Genomic DNA, 6,346 nt, shown 5'->3' on the forward strand with positions numbered 1-6,346 from the left:
TAAGTAAACAAGATTCTGCAGCACACCACCTGAGACAAGGTCTCCCAGACTGGCAAGATGGGTGAGTAAAGGTGCTTGCCAGCAAGCCTGCCCACCCGAGTTGGATACATGAAGGGATAGAAACAACGTTTGCAGGTTGTCCTCTACATGCACACATCCTAAGCCAATAAATGTAATTTTATTTATTTATTTATTTTTAATTTCTCCATCTATTTATTTTGGCTTCTCAAGACAGGGTTTCTATAGGTATTTCTGGTTTTCTGAAACTCACTGGGTAGACCACTCTGATATCTACCTGCTTCTGCCTCCCGAGTGCTGAGATTAAAGGCATGTAGCACCACCACTCTGCTGTCAAATCTAGTTTTGGACCGTTTGTTGCTTATGTACCATATGCATGTAGTATCCGCAGAAGCCAGAAGAGGGCGCTGCCGAATCCCTTGGAACTGGAGTTAAGAGTGGTTACGAGGACTGGAATCCAGGTCCTCTGGAAGAGCAGTCAGTGCTCTTAGACAGCAAGCCATCTCTCTAGCCCAGGTAAAAGCAAGTTTTAAAGGATAGTCCCAAGGAATCTTCCTGTTCTCATCCCCCAAAGCAGGGATCCAGCTTTTTACAGGTGTTAAGGACTTTTTTTTTTTTAATTTTCTGTTTTTTTTTTTTTGTTTGTTTGTTTTGTTTTGTTTTCCTTCGGAGCTGGGGACCGAACCCAGGGCCTTGCGCTTGCTAGGCAAGCGCTCTACCACTGAGCTAAATCCCCAACCCGGTGTTGAGGACTCTTAACTCAGGTCCTCACACCAGCACCTCAAATAATTCACTAAAGCCATCGTTCCAAGCCCTAAAATTAATTTAAAGCTCTATAAAAGAATGTCCCGGTTCCAGGGACTAAGCCACTACCCAAAGACTATACATGGACTGACCCTGGGCTCCAACTTCATAGGTAGCAAGGAATAGCCTAGGAAGAGCACCAGTGGAAGGGGAAGCCCTCGGTCCTGCCAAGACTGAATCCCCAGTGAACGTGATTGTTGGGGGGAGGGCGGTAATGGGGGGAGGATGGGGAGGGGAACACCCATGTAAAAGGGGAGGGGGAGGGGTTGGGGGATGTTGGCCTGGAAACCGGGAAGGGGAATAACAATCGAAATGTAAATAATACTCAAGTTAATAAAGACAGGGGAGGGGGGGGAATGTCACGGGCTAGGGAGATGGCTCAGCGGTTAAGAGCACTGACTGCTCTTCCAGAGGTCCTGAGTTCAATTCCCAGCAACCACATGGTGGCACACAACCATCTATAACAGATTCTGGTGTATCTGAAGACAGCTACAACGTACTCATATATACTAAATAAATAAAATATTAAAAAAAAAAAAAGAATGTCACTGCCTTCGGCAGCCATTTTCCTTTACAATGATGAGATTTACACTGAGGCTCACCCAGGATTACACAATGGGGTGAGGATGGAACAGAACACCCGGAAAGGTGAGCCTGTGAAAAGTAAAAAGCAAAAGAGAAGCCACATTGGGAAGTCCAACTGTAACAATGTTGTAGGTAGGACGCCATCCGACTTGCCATCGCAGCGCATGCACAGTACTGGGCATTCAATCTTGGTCTGCTGAAAAGTTAGGCAAGCGTTGTACTGAGGACTTTGAACATTTTGAGACTTGAGAAGCGGGTGCATCCATGCGATGCCCATGTTGACCTTTGCCTCCATTTTCCAATCAGCCGGGTTGCAGACCTGTACCACTTCCTGCTCATTCAGAATTCTCTCCCCAAACTCAGTACCGTCGTCTCTTACTTCTTTCCCCGTGCCCAGCAGGAGCAACATGGGTGCACACAGAACAGGCTGAAGGACTCAGTACAGGAAGAAATCAAACAGTTGACAGCTGCGCCAGACAGAGAAGCAAAACTGGGAGTCTTCTGAGGGTGCTGCTCGCTTACAGGACAACTGGGCCAGCAGGTGGGACTTTCCAACTTTCAGCATTGAGGCTTCTCATTCTTAGGGGTGCAAGAGTTAAAGGGTGTGCCAAGATTGACGACCTGAGGTCAATCTCGGGACTCACACGGTGAGGGAAAGATCCAACTCCACAAACCTACATATACAAGAAACAAATGAACAAAGGGACAAAAGGCATCTTTGCCTTCCAAACAAGGTGTCAGTTGGCTAGTAAGGCTGCGCAAGCGCAGAAACAGCACAGAAGCAGAACGTGTTGAGCACGCCCCAGAACCGTCCAGGCTAGAGGTTAAGTGGACTGGAACAGCGGCTGAGAGCAGTCTGCGGAGCACGAGAGAACTGGACCAGCAGTGAAGCGGCCATCATTATACAGCAGGAGTTCCAGAGTTGGTCCAGAAGCAGCCTCCAGATACAGGCACAGGCCGGTAGAAGCATCACCCCCTTAAACCTTTGCAGGAAAGCACTTCTGCACCTGCAAAGCCCCCAGCCTAAGGATTAAGCCTCAGGCTTAAGGAGTTTCACAGCCTGTGGTCATTCAGCTCCCAACACCTTGGAATGGACTCCTCAGATCTGGAGACCTATGTTACCTACACTCTCATCTTCAGGGCACTTCTGAAGAACCAAAGTGTATTCTATTCCCCTGCTCTTTAAGCACCAAGGAACCGAACACTCTAGTTCACTGCCATTTTCCATGGGAGGAATGGGAACAACTTGTAACCTGCTAAAGGTAAAAAAATTTAGGATGGAAACCAATTCATGTCTCTTAAACCCCGTTTTGTTTTAGAATAAGGACAAATAAAAGTACCCTTCAATTCAAAGACCCCTTTACCCAGTTAGGAAGGGGAGAAGTGAGATGTCGAAGTTTCTGTTAGGCTAAGTTATCTCTCCACCTAGATCAATCACCTTGTTTGAGAGAGAGAGAGGGGATATCGGGGAGAGGGAAAGAAAGAGAGAGAGATGGGCTGAGCAAGGCCAGTCTGGTCTACAGAGTTCTAAAACAGCCAGGGCTAAACAAAGAAAACCTGTCTCAAAACAAACAAAAAAACCAACAAAAAAAAAAGTGTAAACTAGCCAGCAGGGGTGGTGGTGCATGTCACCTTTAATCCCAGCACTTGGGAGGCAGAGGCAGGTGGATCTCTGTGATTTCAAGATCAGCCTGGTCTACAGAACTAATTTCAGGACTGCCAGGAGCTACAAAGAAACCCTGGGGTGTGTGTGTGTGTGTACTCCATTACACTGTCATGGCACACATGGGTAGCCAGGGATATGGCCCAGTGGGAGAGGGCTATAGTAGCATAAAGCTCTGGGTTCAATCCCCAACACTGAGGTAAAAACAAAAACTCCAGAGTCACCTTATGTTTCTATTGGTTAGAGCTGGGACAATCCAACCAAGAATATAAACAACAGAAATAATAACCCATAATGATGGGGGAGGATGGGGAGGGGAACACCCATATAGAAGGGGAGGGGGAAGGGTTAGGGGGATGTTGGCCCAGAAACCAGGAATAACAATCGAAATGTAAATAAGAAATACCCAAGTTAATAAAGATGGAGAAAAAAATAACCCATAATGATATTCCTGAATAAAAGGGGAGATATGCCACATCTTTCAAATTAGAATGAAGGAACAGAAGTAGTGAATTTGGCCAAACCCACAGTAGTATTTGTTGCAGTCAGCAATCCATACATGCAGAAATTAGGGTCAGAGAACACAGCCTCATTACATCCCTCCCTGCAAGTGACTACAAAGGGAAAACTGCGAACAGTGCAGAGGTCTGGCAGACACCACTCTAACCTAGTGGGTTTGGGATTGGTAGTCTATCACCATCATCTAATGGATACGATACAATGAAAGAATGGATTGTGTGTCTACTGTCAAAGAATAACCTCAAACTAGAGGTGAATAGACACAACCTAAAGGACATTCTGTGACTGGCTAGCATGGCATTCTTAGGTGTCAATCTGAGAAATATTGCCTAAAGCCAGGTGTGGTGGCACTGATCTGTGTAACCTCAGCTTCTGGGGAAGCCATGACAGGGTTACAGACTCAATGTCAGGCTGCCAAGATTCAGCCAAACCACCTCAAATTAATAAAGGTCAGAGACAAAACTCTGTAGAACTACGTGTTCTAAAATGTAGAAACAAGGGGATGCCCCGTGAGATTCTAGACGGTATGCTGAACCAGAAAAAAGACAACAGGCACAATTGGAGTCTGCGGATTATCTGACAGTGCTTTATGGATATGTACTGGTTTGGGTAACTTTATTATGGTTATGCAGAATGTTAACACTTAAAGGGAAGCTGAGTGAATAGAAGTTCTATTATTTTTGAAAAAATAAGTTTTTAAAATAGGACATGCTGAGAGTAGACAGCAATCAGATATAACTGAAAATAAAGTGAGTAGACTTGAGAGATTCATGCACTGTTAATATTCAAAATTTGAAATTCTCTGAACTCTTGACACCGATTTAAGACTGTTTCCCCTCATTTCAACAAAGGGAAGGAAAGCAAGCATTGCTCTCCCATGTTACGACACTCGCAAATGACAAAACGAGCCAAGCTGTGAGCCTACTCAGAGCAGGAGAGAGGGGTTAGCTGCTGCCTGAGGTCAGCCTCAACTAGCTTTGAGACCACTCTTCAGTCAGGAAGCAGCATCACCTGCTCGTAGGGTCTCACATGGCCCAGGCTGGCCCTGAACTCACTTTGGGACCAAGACCAACTCCCTGCCCTCGCTGCCCCCCGTACCCCCAGTACAGGGATTAAAGTGTTGCTCCTGTGTTGTTTTATGTGCTACTAGGAATCAACCACAGGATTTTGTGCACGCTAGGGTAGTACTGCACCAACTGGGCTACATCTCCATCTTGAGTCTAACTTCTTCAAAATAAAAGGCCAATGTGTGTGTGGGGGGGAGGGTGTAATTTTTTTTTTTTTAACAAACCAAATCCAAGATTATTAACGCCTCCAACATTCAGCAATACTGAACCCCTCAATATCCAGGAAGATCCTTTTGGTCTGTTCCCAAGGCCCGGAAACAATTTCTATGTGATACGAAGAGGTTGGGAAGAAACAGCTTAAATCACTATGGTGCTAATGTTTCAAATTGCCAAAAAATTTTTTTGAATAATCTCATGTCCAACCTAAATAAAGTGCAAAAACAAACAAACAAAAATACAGGTAAGCCTGCTTTTCTCTGGATATGTTTCCACTTAAAAGCAAATTACTAAACAAAGTGACCTTATGAGAATCCTGTTAAACCTGGAGAGACGGCTCAGTGGTTGAATGCATTGGCTGTTCTTCCAGAGGACCAGGGTTCAATTCCCAGCACCCACATGGCAGCTCATAATTGCCTATAACTCAAGTTCCAGTGGATCTGACACTCTTGCACAAAAACACATGCAGGTCAAACACCAATGCACATAAGAGACTTTTTAAAAATTAAATGTAACAAATTTGTATATTCAAACAAGCAAAAACACTGAGAATTCCAATATGGGGGAAGATATATTTTATAATAAAAATTCTGGCAGAGGTGGCTGGAGAGATGGCCCAGTGGTTAAGAGCACTGACTGTTCTTCCAGAGGTCCTGAGTTCAAATCCCAGCAACCACATGGTGGCTCACAACCATCTGTAATGGGACCTGATGCCCTCTTCTGGTGTGTCTGAAGACAGAGAGTGCTCATATGCATAAATAAATCTTAAAACAAAGTTTGGCAGAAAAAATATGCAACAGACTTTGCTGTGCCTTTCCTATACAGTGCTAAATACAATGCTAGAGACCTACAATGACTTCTCTCACCAGCGCCTGGGGAGCATCCCTGAGCTAGCTCCCCTACCTAGCAGCTTGGATGTGTGGAACAAGGCCCTGCATTCCAGTGTAACACTGTCCACAGTACTAAACTTTATTTCCAGAATCTCTTAGTATAGAGTTTTTGCACATTTAACTCTCTAGAATGAGGACATCTTAAGAGCAAAGACTCTCTAAAGCAGAAAAGGCTTTTAAACCTTAGAGGGAAAGATAAATTCCTCTGTGATCAAAGTTTGCAAAGAGCAAACCACTAGAATTCACTTTTGGGTCCTACACCTCTGGGGCATACTGTCTAAATTAGCCGTATATTGGATCAGACACTTACATACTAGGACACCTCTTTTTACAGGGGTGAGGTTCCTATGGAATCAGCACAGTACCTGGCACCATAAAACACAAATACTGTTGGTTTAGCAGTGCTGTGTTTCTCTATGAAGAAGCAGAAACAAAGCACTATGAATATTGCCATACCCTAGTTTACAGAAGTCAGGGATTCTCGTCCTTAGGTACAAAGCAAACCCAAACTATGTCCTTCCAATACAACTTTCTGTTGACAGAGTCTCATGCAGCCCAACTGGCCTGAAACTTGCCAGGCAATG

This window comes from Rattus norvegicus, chromosome 5 (assembly GCF_036323735.1).
Source record: "Rattus norvegicus strain BN/NHsdMcwi chromosome 5, GRCr8, whole genome shotgun sequence".
NCBI lineage: Eukaryota > Metazoa > Chordata > Mammalia > Rodentia > Muridae > Rattus > Rattus norvegicus.